Source organism: Phoxinus phoxinus, assembly GCF_949152265.1.
Source record: "Phoxinus phoxinus genome assembly, chromosome: 1".
NCBI lineage: Eukaryota > Metazoa > Chordata > Actinopteri > Cypriniformes > Leuciscidae > Phoxinus > Phoxinus phoxinus.
This window is the reverse complement of record NC_136876.1, coordinates 37,872,888-37,892,448: the sequence shown is the minus strand read 5'-3', so window position 1 is coordinate 37,892,448 and position 19,561 is coordinate 37,872,888. Positions and strand designations below refer to the sequence as shown.

The 19,561-nt window shown below is 39.7% G+C and overlaps 1 protein-coding gene across 5 annotated transcripts in view; it reads right to left on the bottom strand.

Annotated features, from left to right (window-relative positions):
- rhbdf1a (rhomboid 5 homolog 1a) overlaps positions 1-19,561 on the bottom strand; it is a 75,665-nt gene that overhangs the window by 54,208 nt on the left and 1,896 nt on the right. For 2 of the 5 annotated variants that reach the window (XM_079610469.1, XM_079610470.1), the window contains exon 1: positions 366-502. The exons of 1 other annotated variant lie outside the window; for it this stretch is intronic. The gene's annotated coding sequence lies outside the window, so the exon portion shown is untranslated. Of the gene's footprint in view, positions 1-365; positions 723-10,524; positions 10,556-10,658; positions 10,797-19,561 lie in introns of those variants that run through there. 2 more of the 5 variants (XM_079610473.1, XM_079610471.1) reach the window with 2 other exon arrangements.

The following is a 19,561-nucleotide window of genomic DNA, read 5'->3' as shown; positions in this document are numbered from 1 at the left end:
TTGTATTGTAATATCACTGGATACGGGGATGAAGCATATAGCTATCTAGTAAACTGGACTATAAGTCTTAAACACGGAATAGCACACGCGCTTCCATGACATGCAAACGTCTCGTGATTAAAAAACACTTCGCTTACATCAAGTTCAAGTTCGGGTATTTAAGCACACATCCTAAAAATCCTTAAGAATTGAAATACACCAAACGATATGGTTTTGAAACCATATATTCGTTAAAACTGTACGATGCAGTATGACCCAAAAATGCATCGATTTGATCTCGAGACGCACCGGCATGTTCATTGGCGTATAATAACCTACACAGCAAAGACTGAAAATAAATCGTTACGAAAGAAACGATCACCTACCCTTATTTGATTCACAAGCACTTCGAAACGGGTGGAAATATTAACAGCTGCAATCTCCAGATCACTGTGAAATATCGAGGGTGTAGGCTATGTTTGTTTCATTTTGTCCAACGTTAAAAAGCAGCGCAAAAGATAAACAGCTGCAGATGTCAAAGTCTCTCAGTCTTGAGGCTCTCGGTGATAAAATCCAATGTTAAGACATTAGAGCCGTTCATGTGATTGTTCCCACGCAGCAGCGCGTACATTCCCACGCACGCACGCACGACACACAGCGAGAAGCGGTAAGTTTAGTTTTGGTCTGCCGGTAATTCAGTTTCATAAACCGGGAGCCCCGCCCGTGTCGACCAAGAGTCGGTCAAGTGCGTGGCCGATTGGTGCGCCGCATACACACACACGGGGAGGCGCAGAGACTCGTAGGCTACTGTATGTGTGTGTGTGTGTGTGTAGCCATGACTAAGCAGAGAAGTACTGTTAAATACAGGACAATAGTTTATGAATTAATGAAACTGTTATTACAGTCGTATTATATTTTTGGGGAGTAGCTGTTTAAGTTGCTGTATAGGCTAGGCTATATTTAATTTAAACATGAACTGACTGCGGTTAAATTGTGACAGAAACTCATTTAGATAAAGGTGTGTGGATGAGCACATGATAAGACGTTCAGACATGACACACGTGAGAATTATACACGGACTCTTTCTTTCATCTAATAGAAGAATATTGGGCTCTATTTATTTTATTAAAATATTGCTCATACGATTTCAGTTACTATTAACAGTAGCCTACATAGTATACAGACTAATGGCCATAGTATGCAAATTTTGTACATTTAAATTTTTTTTTTATGTGGTAACATTGAAATGGACTGTTTTTAGTTAATTTTTTTATTATTTTTATCAGTTATGTGCAGCTCTCGATTATGTGCAGCTGTGTTTGTTCCAGACTGACTAGTCTGTGAGTAGTTGGATTTTTTGTGCATGAATTTTTCGCCAAGTTTGTTACCAAAAAGTGATAATTGTTAAGTGGATAGTGTTTGAAACCTTTGAGATTATCAATTCTGTAATGCACCGCAATAAGGAGTGTATAAAACCCATGTACATTCAGCAAACAACTATTTTATCTCAGATTGGCCTCAACGTTAACAGAGATAAGACCAAGATTCTCAAGATAAAATCCACAAGCAGGGATCCATTCATTCTGAATGGAAGTCCCCTGGATGAAGTCCAGTCCTTCACCTACCTGCACAGAATCATTAACCAACAAGGTGGCACAGCCGCAAATGTCAAGGCAAGGATTGGGTGAAGCAAGAGTGGCCTTCATACAGCTCAAGAACATCTGGAGCTCCAGAGACATGACCTTGGCAGCAAAGATCCGCCTATTCAACTCTACATGAAGTCAGTGCCAATTAGGAAGGTCCAAACCTACTGTCTCAGAAGGATTCAGTTAGAGAAGATAGGGCACAACCTTTGTAATCTGCCAAGGCACTTTAAGTGGAACCCCCAAGGAAAGCAGAGAAGAGGCCATCCAAGAAACACATGTGGTGCGTCCCAATTCGCATACTCTCTGTCCTATAGTATTTGAAAATACAATTAGTACGTCCCAAATCGTAGTATGTTGAAATGAGTGTTCCAAAGATACCCGGATGGTCTACTATTTCAGGTCAGAATCGAAAGTCGATTCAGATCGATGCGCACTCTAACGGCATTGCCCACAAGCCATCGCGCGTTGGACGAGGATTCGGTTAGAACTACAAACACGAGTGAAAAGTGTTAAAAAAAACTACAGACATAGAGTCTGGCAGTTATGTAGAGAGGTTTAGAAAAAGACAAATGTTAAGTGTGACAACAAGATGATTGATAGGGCAGTTTACGGTGACAGGATGCACAGGATGCAGGATGCCTACTCTTTTGCTACACACTCAAAAGTACTTTTTCTTCACAAAAAGAGTGTATACTTTTAGGGCGTAGTATAAGTTGGCGAATTGGGACGCAGCACTGGTGACGTGACCTTGAGGCTGACAACTAAAAACCAAGATGGGCTACACCTGGAACCAGTTGGAAAGAATGGTCAAGGACAGATGACTCTGGAGATCACTCCGGGAATGGGCATAATAAGCAAGTAACACTCAGCAACTAGTAATAATGCACTTTTAGGGACTCGATTGAAATTGTGGTGTAATTATTCTTTCAACAGCACCACTGTCACCACCACCACTTTGAATTCACACACTGGTTTTCATTCACCATTACTCTGTGGCCCCCTATAAGGCTTTTTATATGGTATAGCCATTTGGCCCAGAGCAGCTGAAATGTTTATATTTGCATACTGTGTTCTGCTTTTTAAAACGAAGTACAATATTCCAAACATAGCCTTTCTTTTTGTCTTAATCCAGTGGTGTTTATTTCAGGTGCCCATACAGATTCATTTACAAGTCTAATACATAATTTCTGCAGTGTATGGCATGTTACATACACACTTAATTTCACTGAGAGTTTTCCTCAAAGTGTGAAAGTAAATGTAACAACATGCATTGGCAGCCATAACACTGTTGTTAAATTATGAAATTAAACTAAGCCACCAGGGGATTATAAAATGGGACAAGGATTTATTTAGAGAAGTAGAGGCTGTATTTAAAGAGAATTATGAATATGAAACCGCATTCACAAAACCACACACTATCTTCACTGAATGTTTTAGTAAATGATTAATCAGGGAAGCATTACTGAAATTCACAAACTCACCCTAGTTCCCTTAAATTCCTCAAGAATTCAACGAGTAATGATTACACATGAAATCATTTTAAGAGAAAGCATGGCAAAAAAAAAAAAGAGAAGCATTTGTGGTTGTCTTGATTTGTCAGTTTCTGATGTCAGTTCCCTTTAGGCCCTTAAACAGCAGAATCAGGCAGAGAGATGTTTTAATTCTGGACAGCAGGTTCCTCCTCAACTCCAGAGTTCAAACTCAAGACAAAGAGACGCCATTGACATGCATAGCATTCCATTTTCTCATACGACATTGTTGAGATTCTTCCCTTATTTGCCTTCGGGGACTTTCCAGAGTGCCTCTAAGGCTTGCGTGTTCAGTTATCCATATGGCCTTATTACCTGATTTTCTGTCCACATAAAATCATGCACGAATGGAGGAGAAGAATATGATTGTCCTGATCAGTGCCTGCACCGTAACTTGTATGGTTTACACAGCGTGTACTGCTTTTTGAAGTACACATTTAAAACCAACACACAAGCATTTAAAACTGCTGTTTTCCAGCACAAAAAGCTTCTTCTTTATGGTGGAGAATGTTTTCTGTGCAATTTCATATCCATTAGGGAGCCTTCGAGTGGAAAGGTTTAGCTGCTGAAAGGGTTTGGATTCAAACGACAAGTGCACAATCCAGGTAGGTTCCTCAGGATATTGCAGTTTGGCATGGGTTTCAATCCCGCTCCTGGCCAAAGAAGATTCTCTCATGACCGTTTCATTTTTCTGCCAGACCTGGGCCTTTATCCTAGACCATGGGGAATATGGCAGGTATAGAATATAATAAATGAGACATTTATATAGCGGTATCAGCAAGTTCATCAACAAACACTAAACCTTAGATCAAGTTTGGGTTTTAGAGTCAAATGTTGTGTTTGGGCCTGCCAGTTAATGCAACAAGCGAGTTGCGACAAGCGGTGCTTTGGCTCCACAAGGGCAAATGTTACACATTCAACTTTTCTTGCACTGCCAGTGGATGGCAGATCATGTACAACATTATATGCAGTTACGTTCACAGTAGTAGGTTGGTTTCAGACTCACGTCACAGGCAGCATGTGGCCAGACAGTGTTATCTAGGCAGTATGTTGGCCTTCACCCAAAGCCCAACAAAGAGAAAGAGCGAGAACAGAAGTATAGTTTAAGGGTGTGCTCACACTTGTAGTTCGGTTCTCTTGGTTGTTTTGGTCCGGACCAAAAAAGTAAATAATACATTTTGTCCTGTTTCGCTTAGCGTTCACACTGTTTTTTTAAACACCGAACCTAAAGACACTAAACAAATAAGACTTTTATGATGTATATTTTGTGTACAACTTATGTTATATTATGGAACTGAGAACTCGTGAAGAGCTTATAAAATGAGTAAAGGAGTCAGAACAGTGGCAGGAATCGCTCCGTCACACACACAAATGAAGATCGGCTGTGAGGAGACACTTTCTGATCCTGTACCGAACTGTGATGGGCAACACCGTGACTATGACAATAAAAAACAGTTATGCTTGAGCATTCTGTCCTTTTTAGGGTCGCATCTGGTGACATCATTTCCTGTTTTTGAGTCGTTTACAGGTCTTTGGTCAGTGTTGCATTCATATTTCAGTCAAACCACACCACAGTTAATTTAGAAGTGGACTGAGACCCATCTTTTCAGGGGTCACGGTCTACTTGTTTGATGCGCACCAGGATTCGGATGACAGCGTTCACACTTATTCAAAGGAACCACATTAACAGAGCAATTGGGGTTCATTTTAATTAAACCAAACCTGCCAAGTGTGAACACACCCTAAAACTTACAATATGTTATAATAATAATAACATATTGGTGACCTAACTATGTTTGTGCCCTGATGTGGAAGTAAATGTATAGGAATAGTGTACCCAAAGTCATCATTTCCTAACCCTCATATCATTCCAAACCTCTAAGTTTTTTTTTTTTTGCAGAATGTCCAAGCTGCACTTTTATGTGGCTCATGAAAATCTGTACATGGCTTTCAAATGTCATTTATGCTTGCATGCATCTTTAAGATGCTTTACCCTTTTCAAGGACTTTATATGATGTCAAAAGTAATTGGTTCTTGTGTATCTTGGTACCAAAAACATTGCTATTTAAAGTTTTTAGTTTCAGATTTTAGAAGTACGCAGGAGAAGATTTGTAAAGCGTAAAGACATTAAGAGGAAGTGCATAAAGGGATCTGGTGATGGTAAAAAATTAATAAGATGGGAGGAAAAATGATATGTCAATACCCCAAGAAACTTTGCATTCGCCATGACAGTTCTCCAGCATCCCCTCCTCACCACCCCCATCTCCTCACTTTTAACTATTTCTATCCCAGCCTGGGATGAGGGGTGTACTCTGGGTTCTGGACACATTCTGAGCTTGAAGCCTTCCCCTCGGACAGCATGCCAAATACACATAACCTTTACTCTATTTAATTATATGTACAGGTAAGTGTGAACTCGTGTTCAGTCTTTTTCTCACACAAAGCCAAGGCTTCAAAAGACTTGTTTAAACATTTTTTTTCTCATTAGTGCTTGACAGTATAAATCACCATCCATTTTCTTTCTATTAAAAAGGGCAGCTTAGATATTCTGCTAAACATTTCTGTTTCGCGAATAATGGCAGAATTTTCATTTTCGGTTGAAGTTTACTTTGCTGAACAAAAATAACACAGACAGAACCCAAATGTATGAAATGCTCATTGTGATGTAGGAGACTCATGGGGAACATCTGATTGCTCTACCATGGGCCAGTAGAAACGAATAGATTCTGAAATACTCCTGTGGGTCACAGAAGAGGCAGAGGGAGGGCTGAGGGCAAGGCACGGCCTCAGATTAAACTGCAGTAGTGAAGCTGGGAGAGCACTCAAGCTCAGTGGAAACGCCATCAATCAGTCCCAGATAAAAGAGCTGAGCACAAGACCCACTTTCAACAGAGGAACACAGAGTCAGACAAGCCATAAAGGATTTCCTCTGGTGTTAACCGTCCACAAAGCTGCAGGAGCAAATCTCACTTCGGAAGTCTTTGCGGTTGGCCCTGAATTACTGAGGGTAAAAAGAAAGGACATATGGAGAGTGACAACTCGATATTCTTCAGACATACACGACACATGTTTGAAAGAAGGCATGAAATGAAGGGTCCTCAGATGGGTTTGACTAAATTGGCAAAATGTACTTTATTGGCTGAACTATTTTTTTAATTTATTTTTTTACAGAAGTTAGAGAACATGAACTCTCCTCGTCTCCCTCTGCTATGCCAATTCTCAGTATTCCCATTCACAATCACAACACAATAGCTGTCAATTAATCAACAGAAAATTTACTCAACAAAATAATTATCCAAAAATAATCTCACAGTAATCTCCATCAGCACTCCTCCTCAGTATCAAATATGTTTACATTTTGACAGTCTATGTTTGCTTTCTATGTTAATTTCAGATTTTGGCTAGGAAAACATCTTGACAGATCCGGATCTGGTGACTGTAAGTATAAGAAAGAAAGAATACGCTCATTCCAGGATTCTGACTTTTCTTCATGTGTCAGAAAGCCCTGCAGTGCCTCAGAAACTCTGCTGATGCAATAGTCTGTGGTCCATTTTGGTCACATGTTACTTCCCTCACACACCACTGGCATCAAACCTTTTCATTATGGTAAAACAGTAATCAAACACAAGAACAGCCGTTTACATTCCACTCTCACCATTTTGTCTAACCAAACCTCACAATCCACATTTTTTGTCCAGCAAATCCAGTATTTTTTTCTTCAATTTATTCACCAAATTTTTTCAGTGGTACACGAAAGAAGAAGTTTTTGCCCATTTAATGAAAGTCAAAAACATTGAACCCCGTTGACTGTATGGACAACAACATTGAGACATTTTTCTAAAGAAATGCACACAGGTTGGCGACTCTCAGAAGAATAGGTACAAAAGCTGTCACTGGGGCGTACCTTTCCAAAGGTACACCTTTGTACCTTATTTACCATAAAGGGTGCATTTTATTGTCTTAGTACCTAAAGTGTACAGATTAGTACCTAAATGGTATATTTTAGTACCTTATTGAAAGGGTGCCAACCCAGAGACAACTTTTGTACTTTTTTTGGAGAGTGAGAGTAAGTGAATGATTCACCTTAATGATTCATTATAAACTGTTGTAGGAAAACAATGCTGCACTGTAAGATTCAAACAACAGGTTAAAGATGGAACTCGGGAAAATGTGTCAGTTAAAAAGACCTCCTCTTCCTCGGTGAGATAAGAACAGGATCAGTAAAGTCCAGACCGCTCTGTCTTCCTGCTTAATAGCTTTAGACTGCGGTCAAGGAGGCTGTTATCAGAAGTATAACACATCATAGCCAGAAAGAGAAGCCTTTTTTTGGGTTCTTCAAAAGAAGAACAATTTTGGGTTCCCCAAAGAACCTTTCAGTGAACAGTTCTTAAAATAACACAGCTTTTCTTAGTGTTAAGAACATTTGGAACACTTTTCCACTATAAAGAACCTTTTATTGAATGGAAAGATTCCATGCATGTTGAAGGTTCTTCATTGAACCATCGATGCTGATAAATAACCTTTATTTTTAAGAGCATATGATGGACCACACAGCTCATAATTCACAAACGATCATCAAGTCCACTGCAGCTTTCGGTCTTCATCCCATCTCACATTTTCAAACCAGCACATTATGTTCAGTTACTGCAAATGCCAAATCCCATGATATTTTGCGATGTCGAGCTTGGGACGATAGGTGATCTGAAAGTGGTTGTGAATGTGATTTCGGATCTGAAACGACTTGGATTTTGGTCTGTTCCTCACACAAGGTTGGAATGGCTTTAGAAGACTTGGAATATAGAGCATTATTTATTTTTAGAGCTTGACAAATATGGTTTCTAAACTGTATTGAAAAGAGAGGTTTCATTTAAATAACATCCCAACAGAAATGACAGTTTAAAGGAAGAAGAACAGGAATCATAAGATAAGGAAAGCAGTTTTTCTGGTCATGTTCACCTCATATTTCTGCATGTAACATTTGACCCCACATTCTTTCAATATCGTTTACCTCCTTTCCATTAGGAGCCCCCAGCAGATGAACGAATAAGCATGAGCGTGTCTGCCAGCTGTTTGGCTTTCAGAGCAGGACCACATGAGCCGCGGAAACCACCCTCAGCGTATCCCGAATAATCCCGCCTCTCCCTACCGCAGAGCCGCCCAACACCTGACACCTTCCCACACAACACCGCCAGGGTCCCTTTAAACATTAATGAGCTTTAAATTACGACGGGGTTAATTAAATAAATTGAGTTTGACTAGGGAGAGATATTTCCCTTGAGGGATCTTTCATCCTGCTTTCTTAACTGGCTTTCAGTGGAGAGCGTTTGCCAAGTACAGTTATCCCACAATGCCAGGTGGTCAGAGTGAGAAAGAATAAACACTATCTTTTGGCACGATGACCTGGAACAAAGTGGGAATATTGTGGCAGGTCCTAATTTTGCCTTCTTTTTCTTACAGCTCAACAAAAATGTGTAGCTGTGATAAAGCAGGTGGGACTAAAGGAGAACAGAGCTGAAAGAAAACTGCATGTAGAAGTTTTCATATTTCACAAATCCACTGCGTTCTAATCTTGAAAGCCACAGAAATTTCACACCCACTCCATCAATGTGAAGAACTGATCCTCTATCAGTTAGGAAAGTAGTTACAAACCACACCAGGGTCTATTAAAGACGAAGTGTGCACTTTTTGTCCCACTTGCGGCTCCGAATTGATTTTCAAAAAGTAATTGTTCCAAACAGGTTTCCCTAAAGCTCCTAACACCTCTTCTGAAGGAAGCAGAAAGTTTGGCGTATTTCCCAAATTTTACAATTATATCTTTGTATTCCGTATTTGGAATAATAGTACCAGGGCTGCACGAAATATCACAATTATTGAAATATCACAAGCATACAAATCACAATATGCATAACACAACGGCTTGAGATAAGAGATGGATTTTTATACTTTAAAAAATGGTCAAAGTTTTAGGGTGACACAGATAGCAGAGAATACACAACTGTTACTTAGGGATGTGTGTGCTTGAGACAAGCACACGCACAGTGCTTGTAGACATACAGTGTGCGGAATGATCCACAAGCTCTGGTGATTCTCGCATAGCAAACTAGTCAAGTAAGCAAGACACTTGAGGAAAGATAGTAAAGCAGGGTGCACAATGTACGATTTTAGCTACAATTTGGTCGCCTGAGACAAATTGTATAAATCCTAAAAGATTTCTCTGATCCTATAGGCCAAAATCTTTGATCGCTAGTTTGACATGTTCGTCAAATCAACAAATCAAATACCAATAGGAGGAGATTGAGATTTCAACAAAATGATTACAGTCAACTTCCCATTAGACTTAGTGTACATTTACACGACAGTAGATGTAATACAAACGGAAAAGTCTTTCTTTTGCGTTTTTCGCGTACAGACAACAAAGTTGTCAAATGACTAAAAATGAAACCCATTTTCAAATTTTTTTTTTCATTTTCCTAAACCGCCGTTGACGTTTAAAAAAACAGCCAAAATGCATAAAAAGTTTTCCGTTTTTAGTTGACAACACTATGCAAACAGGTCCTGAGTTGGCAGTTGACATGTAAATGGGTGGTCGTGTATTAAAATGTCACACATCTGTCTGAAGTCAGTAAGTTGCAAAAGTATTAAAGGTTTTTAATGAAAAAATTAAGCCATTTTAGCAATGCAGCTAAAGTAAAATCTGACAACATCGAACAAATTTATACTGCCACAATGTTTATGTCCCCATTTCTCCAGAGATGCTCACCCAAGAAGAAGATATATTACGGAGTATTATTTCAGGACTCTGTGACAGAAAATACAGCATCGTTTGAACTTTTCGAATCAGAAAGGAGTTTCAAAGAATCACAAAGCAAAATGTGATGAGATAGAGGGAGCGATACATGAGAAAGACAGCAAGCAGGTGGTATAGGGAGAAGCAGAAAGAGAGGAAACTTTGAATGAAGGAAAAGAGCCAAAGAAACTATGGAGGCTCTGATTAGTAACGCCCGAATCCGCATGTCAGCTGACAAAGATATCGGGTTAAATTTAGCAGAGGTTCTATGAGGCAAACAGAGCAGAGCATGCCAGAGAAAACAACACTCCCACCGTCTCCATTATCTGACCTCATATTTCAGCCAGGGTTTGTTTGAACTTAGTACTTAGCCAGAGGCTGGTGTAGCTTTCCTACACTGCTTAACGCTTAAACCCATTTCCATTTGACACAAAAGGAAGAGGTTTGCCTAAAGGAAATAACATATGCAGGATGTCAAGTGTTTTGTTTTCACTGAGGCTCATAGATGCGCAGCTCACAAGACATTTTTATGTTCCCTGTACTTAAAGAGATATACATTTAAAATCTGTCCTCATTTACTCACCATGTTGTTCCAAACCTGTATGACTTTCTTTCTTCCATTGAACACAAAAGAAGAATGGTATTGGTCAGTCTTTTCCAAACAGTTAGTCCCAAAGAGGAGTGAGGCTTTTAAACTTAAAATGGGCACACGCGTACCATAATTGTGCAATGGTTCATATAATTCATGCACTAGTCATCATTCGAGCTTTCTGTGAATAGGCCAAAATATAAAATGAATAGACGTTATTCACTGATAATCTTCCCCTCCAGTGAGCTGGTAACCGCTGTGACTGTGAGTCGTGAACGAATCATCCGTTTTTGTTAACTAGATTAACCAATTCATTGAAAAGATCTGACTCAAAAGAATGATTCGTTCATGAATCAGACATCTAAACACATGCGAGTGAGTAAAGGATGACAGCATTTTCATTTCTGAGTGAACTATCTCTTAGCCTGCTACAATATGACACATAGAACAATGAGGCAGATACAGATGCAAGCTATGCATGATTTAAAAGTACCACCAAAAATTATTTCCCGCTGTGAACCGTTGAGCTGAACAGGTGTTGTTGTGAAACTAGAGAGGGGAACAATCTGCCTGTTTAAATATTTAGTAGAAATCTGCATATAATTACCACATGAATGTCACATAAGCAAACACATGCACCATCAAGTTAAAGTTTTCGTCTCCTAAAAACAGTCAAAAATAAATACATACAAAAATTAGACCCCCAATATATATATATATATATATATATATATATATATATATATATATATATATAATGAACTACAAAATATACTTTTAGAATTGTGACCAGGATAATTTTTTTTGGCTTTTTTGAAGTGTATACTTTTAAAGAAATCTTTGATTAGATTTCAATATTCTACATTGAATCAATTTAAAACTAACCAATCACACAACCTTCAAAAGTTTGGGGGTGGAATTGTTTTTAACGTATTTATTTTAGTATTCATATTTCTACCATGGATGCATTCAACTGTGCAGACCTCATAAGCAGACAGTTTATGAAGATATTCAGCTGAAGTTTCAGTTCCCACAGATGGTATTGGACACATCTCATACCGTTCAAAATGTTTGGCTAGCTAAGATTCTTTCTATTATGCTACACCAAGGTTACACCAAGGCTGCATTTATTTGAAAATATAATTGTACAATATTGTATTACTCCCTAAAAAAGTAACTAATTGTAACTTAGTTACTTTTTATGGAAAGTAATGGGATACATTACTTTTGCATTACTTTTTCACTCATAGGCTGGGCTTGCTTGTCTGTTTTTTAATAACAAAAAAAAGTTATATTTTTGACAAATGTAAAAGCCCTTTTACACCAAAAGACCAAATACTAATTCACTCCTGTAAAGTATGAGCACAGCTCAAACAGACCTTTCAGTTGTGCTGCCATTCTGGATCACCGAAGAATAGGACGCAGGAGAAGAAAGTTCAACACTCTTACTTCAGCAATAACACAAAGAAACAAAAACAAACAGCGCACACAAATCGCCCAACAAAACAGCGCACACAAAGCTTCACAATTTATTTATTTATTTATTTTTTTAACATGGGTAACAATTCTTTTTTTTTAACAATTTCCCTTTTTCCAATTATTTAAAAAATAAAAAATTCTTATTTTTTAACAATTTTTTTTAACAATTAAATTTTTAAACAAATTTTAACAATTTCCCTTAACATGGGTACAGGAAAGCTGTCAGTCAATAAGTGGGAAAACAAAGTAACTTGAGTTAATTATTTGGAAAGTAACTTAGCTATTTTGTTGTACTTTAAAAGTAATGCGTTAATTTCCTGGTTAATAAAAAAAGTAAGCATAACTCTGGGTACTTATAATGCATAAACACTGGTCTACTCTTGACAATATATGCAGCTCTGATTCAGTTTCTATACAAACCCTATAACCAAAGCTGGCCTACACTTCAGCGCTACAGTTTTGCAGCCTGGCAATACTGGCATTTCCTTGAAGAAACGCAAAAAGTTTTCCCATGGTGCCGCTATGAAGACTTTACCTTGCTATGATATGGTCCTTATATTGCAAATAAATCTCACTGCTTCAGTTTCAGACTGAAAATAAATGGACATGCGTATGCGTAACACTCCACTTCAAGAAATCTTTTTTCCACACATTTCAGTCTGCCTTCTGCTTGTTTCCTTCAGCCATGCGGGAACACTGAAACTCAGATCAAACAAGCCAATCTTTCCATTTAAAAGAGAGTGAAAATACATATCAGACATAAAAATAAAGTGTTCTACCTGCTTCTTAAGGTGACAGCTCAGTGTGGATGGTCTGATGACTCACACTGCTGTCATAATCAGTGAGTTTCACTAAAGCGTGACAGAAGCATATGTGTAAGCGTGACAGTGGAAAGCATCTATCTGTCTGTCACAGGCATGTCCTGCTGCCTACAGCTGAAGAGCTTTAGCTGAGCTGATAATGGAAGTCGTTGCCAGATCTCCTCCTGTTTGCTGACATGTACTCGAGACCAAAGCCAAAGGATCCCAACAATGGTTTCAGCCAAACCACCAGATCTATGACACAGCCATCATCAAACCATCTCTGGCCTTTAGTTACAGTCATGTCAGGTCAATTTGTATCTCTGCCCCCTGCTTTGGCTCAACAGGCAGACGTGATCCTGATGCCAACTGGCCGTTGGAGAACATGATCAGCAGACAACAAGCATCCCAGCGCAACACTTCACCACATACTGAGATACCGTGTTACACATATGCTTCTCGTTGTTCTACAAATAGATGTACAGTGTGCTACATAATAACTTTTGTCATTGATGACACTTTCTTGAAAAGCTAAAGTATCATATCTAACATTAAATATAATAATATATGAAGAACATATAAACATTCTCTGTAAATCCTAGAGATGGTCATGCGTGAAAATCCCAGTAGACCAGCAGTTTCTCAAATTAGACCAGCCCGTCTGGTACCATCAACCATGCCACGTTTAAAGTGACTTAAATCACCTTTCTTTCACATTCTGATGCTCAGTTTGGACTTCAGCAGATCCCCTTCATGTCTACATGCATTGAGTTGCAGCCATTTGATTGGCTGATTAGATATTTGTGTTAACAAGCAGTTGAACTGGTGTATCTAATAAAGTGGCCAGTGAGAGTATATATATATATATATATATATATATATATATATATATATATATACACACACACACACACATATGTACACACACACACACACACACACACACACACACACACACACACTTTTTGTAAGGATCATTCAACACAAAGGTTTTATTAGTAAGTTGTGAGGTACTCTTTCTAATGTGTTGATTTGTTGTTATGGAAACTTATTAGCACAGTTGCAAATGGTTGTGCTGCTTAATGGTGTGTGGAAAGATATTACAGAGTCTTTTTTCGACTGCTGAAGTCTTCAGTAAATCTTCAGGTTTCAAATGTTTGAAAGAAAAATAAATCAATACTTGTATTCAGCAAATAAATTTTTTGGAAATTAATTTAATTCATCAAAAGTGACAGTAAAGAATAATATTCAGAAATGTTTCTTTAGCAGCAAATCATCATACAAGTATGATTTCAGGATCATGAATCAGGATCATGTGACACTGAAGACTGGAGTAATGGAGCTGAAAATTCAGCTTTGATCACAGGAATACATTACATTTTAAAATATATTACAATAGAAGTTACTTTAAATTGTAATAATATTTCACTATATTACTGTTTTTACTGTATTTTTTATCAAATTAATACAGCCTCTGTGAGCTTAAGAGACTTCTATAAAAACATTTTAAAAATCTTAGCGACGATACAGCAACAGTATACATATATATATATGAGAAGTGAGACGTAAACTACAATCCCGTTACACCAGCAAAAGTTAAATTATAAGTGAAACTTAACTGACTAGAATACATAAGCTCTGATGCATATGTGTAAGCGTGACAGTGGAGAGCATCTATCTGTCTGTCAGACAGATGCATCAATTGAATGCATCATTGGTGAATAAAAAAAAAAAATAGTAAAAAAAAAAAATAAACTCTTCAAAAACTAAAATATTTCAGTGATTCCAAACTTACAAAAGTGGAGTTAAAAACTTTACGCAGAATCATTATGAAGAAGATTGTAGTGCAAAACAAAATCTTGTGGAAGATCGTTTCGGGTTACTTGACTAACCCTGTTCCCTGAAAAAGCGTAACGAGATGCTGCGCTGCTTAGCGCATTGGGAACGTCTTTAATTGTGACCCACTGCGAATATAGTGTGTAAACCTGTCGATGGAATCGACCGGAAGTAATAAAGCCTCGGTCGGTGACGTCATCGGCGCGCACCCGCGACACGAGGCTATAATTAGATGAGCCGCGGGTGCATCGTCAGGATATTTGTGTCTGAAGAGCAGTCCTGGGACATCATCAGCACGGCAATGCAGCACAGCATCTCGTTCCGCTTTTTCAGGGAACAGGGTTACAATCAAGTTACCCGAAACGTTCCCTTTCAAAAGCTACAATCGATGGTGCGCTGCTTAGCACATTGGGAATGAGAATGCCCACGCCGCCATGGTTGCAGGTGTCTGGACTCCTTGCGGTTGTGTAGGTGTACTCACAAGAACGCAGGAAAACCCTAGACATTAGCTTGTGATGTCGACTCCAGGACGTGAGAGCGGAGTGGCATGAACATCCAAACTATAAAATCTTATGAATGTGTGTGGAGAGGACCAGCCTGCCGTATCACAAACAAATTGCAAGGGGGCACCCCTTGCCAAGGCAGCAGAGGAGGCGACCCCTCTGGTGGAGTGAGCCCTTAGACCCGTTGGCGAAGCGTGGCCGCGCGCATCATAGGCAAGAGCAATAGCATCCCTGACCCAATGTGACATGGTCTGTTTGGTGGCGGCAGCACCCCTGTTGCTGCCCCCATAACAAACGAACAGTTGCTCTGACTTACCCCACTGGCTGGTGTGGTGGATGTAGGTCTGAAGAGCACGGACTGGACACAGTCTGTGAGATCTCTCCTGCTCCAGTGTTGTGAACGGCAGGGGGCAGAAGGCCCCAAGAGTGACCGAATGTACAGCCGAGAAAGGTACCTTAGGCAGGTAATCAGGATGAGGATGCAAAATCACTTTCATCATTCCTGGGGCAAAGTCTAAGCAAGATGGAGATATCGACAGAGCCTCCATGTCTCCAATTCTTTTTAGAGAGGTTATAGCCATAAGAAAAAAACATCTTTAGGGTCAGAAGTTTGTCAGACGCTGGCTCTAGAGGTTCAAAGGGGGTCTCAACCAGACCCTTGAGGACTATAGCTAAGTCCCACGAAGGGATCTTGGTTCTTACGGGAGGCCTCAGTTGTCTGGCCCCGCGAATGAAGCCAGCGAGCAGAGGATGTCTCCTGAGTGGCACCCCGTCAACCAAGGCGTGGCAAGCCGAAAAAGTGGCCACATAAACCTTGAGAGTGGCGGGCATGTGCCTGTTGATAATTTTTTCTGCAGGAAGTCCAGAACTGAAGCAATCTGGCAGTTGACCAGATCTGCATTATGTACGACACACCACCTTTCAAAGACACGCCATTTGTTGGCATAACTCTTTCTAGTGGAGGAGGCCCTAGCACTTAGAATGGTCTCAATAGCGGCAGGCGAAAGCCCAGTGTCCCTCGGGGTGCGCTTAGGGATCACGCGAGGGAAATTGTGGATCTGGTGAGCGAGCCAGCGAAAGGGACGGACCCGTCTCTTGCTCATCAGCCAAATCCATTCGGGAGCCCCACGATGTTAATCCGGGTGCGGACTGAAAGTAGCCAAGACGAGCACGAAGCATTTTAACTGTGAACAGTTCACAATGCTCGCATACTCCTCCCCCAAACACACAAAGCAGTAAGCGTGTGTATCCAGTTCTGACATAGGACGAGAACATGGAGGGACACAGCGCTTACTCTGTTGACTCATTTCTCTTTTTTACTTTTTCTAAACTCTTTTTAGATCGTTGAGATGAGAAAGAGAAAATCTGCACACTGCCAGTGATAAACTAAATAACTCCTAACAAAGATCTGTAGTAGATAAAGAGGAGATACATGCTTGCACACCAAACATAGAGAGGTCTCTGAAGACAAAAGACCTGGCGATGCACCCGCAGCTCATCTAATTATAGCCTTGTGTCGCGGGTGCGCGCCGATGAAGTCACTCACCGAGGCTATATTACTTCCGGTCGATTCCATTGACGTGTTTACACACTATATTCACAGCGGGTTACGATTAAAGACGTTCCCAATGCGATAAGCAGTGCAGCATCGATTGTAACTTTTGAAAAGGAACTTGGAGGTGCAGCTGGTTACTCCACTGCACTATTAAAATGAGCCATGAGCATATTTCACCTTGGAATGTTTATGGCATTCTTGAGTTACTTAAACATATTGATTTACACATTGGCAGCCAACAGTGTGCCCCCTTTCTATTTCTGCTACCATTGCACATCAGAGCAGCAATGTGTGAGCATGCAGATCTTCCTGCTGATAAAAACATTGACAGCCAACAGTGTTGCCAGGTCTGCATAACAGAATATGGCCAATCAAAAGTAGCCCAATGACCATATCTCAAATATCAGAACTCAAAATATACCATTCCCATACCTAAAATACATATTTTACAGTCACTGTTATGCAAATTTAATTTAACCCATTTATAAACATGGCTTCTTCAGTGGTTGTCTCACAAAACGTAACATCTAGCACAGTTTTTAATCATTGGTAAAATATAAATGATTTCAAGACAAGCATTTCAGTCAAACCTTTAACCCACAGTGGTGGTGGTGTGTGTGTGTGTGTGTGTGTGTGTGTGTGTGTGTGTGTGTGTGTGTGGGGGGGGGGGGGTCCAATCAAAATCCATCCTGCTTTAAAGAGCTCAAGCATTTAAAGCGGTAGACGACCTAAACTACATCGCACAATTGCAATAAATGATGTTTTATTAACAAAGTTCAGGGGGAACAGGTTCAAATGATATCCAATAGTGTTGTCAAAAGTACCGACTTCGGTACCAAGTATTTTAAAAAATGTGATGATGCCAGCATATTCCTCTAGCATTTTTAGCTGTTGAACAGATTCTTAAACATCTCTGGTTGGCCATTGTGTTCATGTGCACAAATATATGTCTGTGATTGCCTACAATGATCAACTCTTCAAAAACATATTGTCTTCACTGAGCGCTTACACAAGCAGGCGTCTATTAGCGTATCGTCTATTAGTAGATATTAAGGATCCGCTGATAGACGCCTGCTTTCAAATGCTCCCGTGTGTATCTGTGTAAGTCGGTACTTTTGTCGACTCACCTACGTTTTCTGCATCCCTCCACCTGACTTCTCACTGGCTTGTTACTACCACAGCCAGGAATACGGGGGGAGCACTCTAGGATCAGGCCAAAATTGCGAGCTCGGAGTCCTCTCCTCGGACAGCATGCCAAATATGCATACTCTTTACTCTATCTGAAGATTTGTAAGTTTGAACTTGTAAAAAAGAGTGTTATCATCCGCTGGTGTAGATCGTTCTTGGTGTGAACGGGCCTTAATACTTGGGATAAAGGTTTTGAAAAATCCCTAAGCTCAATTTTGAGCAATAATACTATATGCCTCTACACTCTGCTTTAACTCACCTAAGCAGAGTAACATATTGCAAGCGCTTCAAAGACTTTGGACGGGCTTCAGAGGAGTCAGATGGGAGGCCTGGGACAGGCTTTTGTCCATCCTGTCGTCTGTTCTTCGGTCTCACTAACTTTACAGCTGGTGGTTGTGTCCTCTGGGGGTGTCCACAGGCGATCAGCCAGGTGTTCAGGAGTCGGCCTGCTGCTACTGATGACAGACATGCTGAGACCGTAGAGAGTGGCTCAGTTAAAGCCTGAATCTGTAAGTCCCATTAAAGCCACTGCGTGTCACACTCCGTTTAAAGTCTCTGAACATTTGCTGTGTAATGTTTTAGATAGGTATACATCTGATATCTTAGCCATAAAAAAACACTGAAATGATCCAGTCTGTACTATCTTTGACTTTATGCATGACATGTTCCTGGATCATTGCTGGAACATTCCTATCAAACAATCATGATCCAAATCATCGTTTCCCTAAAACCAGAGGAAAAAGATTGATTGATATGAATTACGTTGTCCAACCTATAAAGCCTAACCCTACACCTAACCTTAAACTGAACCCTAAAATCTGATCGGTGTGGTTCTCCGTCAGATGTTTCTGAGCATTTCCTTACCACAGACACTCACTCCCTCTGAGCTCTGACAAATCACAAGCATTCTCGGGGAATGGAGACTATGAATATTTTTAAAGAATGAATACTAAACCACAACTATTTTGCAATAGTGTTTCAGGTATATAATATCAGTGTATTGTTATTTCTTTGAGTTATCATTGATAGATGACTTACAGGCCATTAAACAGTCTACTGGCACTGGAAATAACCCTCTTACAAATTACTGGCATCAACAGGCGTGAGAACCGCTCTTTTTTTTGTAGTAGTAGTAATAGTAGTAGGCTTTCTACTAATATTATGCAATACTGTGATTGTATCTATATGTGGAAATGTTGCAGATTTATAAAGGGCATTGAGTCATTACAATTTATATTTTTCTTTCTAAACAACTGTTACGACAGCAAAGTCTGAGGTAAGTTTGTTGTTGGTTACCTTTAAAGGAGAACTCCGGTCAATTTTAACATTGAGCTCAATTTTTAGTAAATTTGGAGTGCTGTCAATACAGAGAACAACGACAAAAATCGGTGTTGCCTACACTGTGTTATCCTCTTTTTAAAATTTGCACTCTATTGACTTGAATGGGGCAAGGTTTAAACCTGCTTTTATCCTCTAAACATCCTTAATGGGTCATTACAAGTGCCCAGCCATGTTGAGTGATTCCTTCAGAGTGAACACGGTGAATCTGACTGCATTAGATGTGAAAGATATGAATAAAAATGATGTTAATTCAACAAGCGCACATACCTGTATTTACTTCCTGTTTTCGGTCGAAGTCCACAGTAGTCGACTGTCGAGTTCACGTGCGT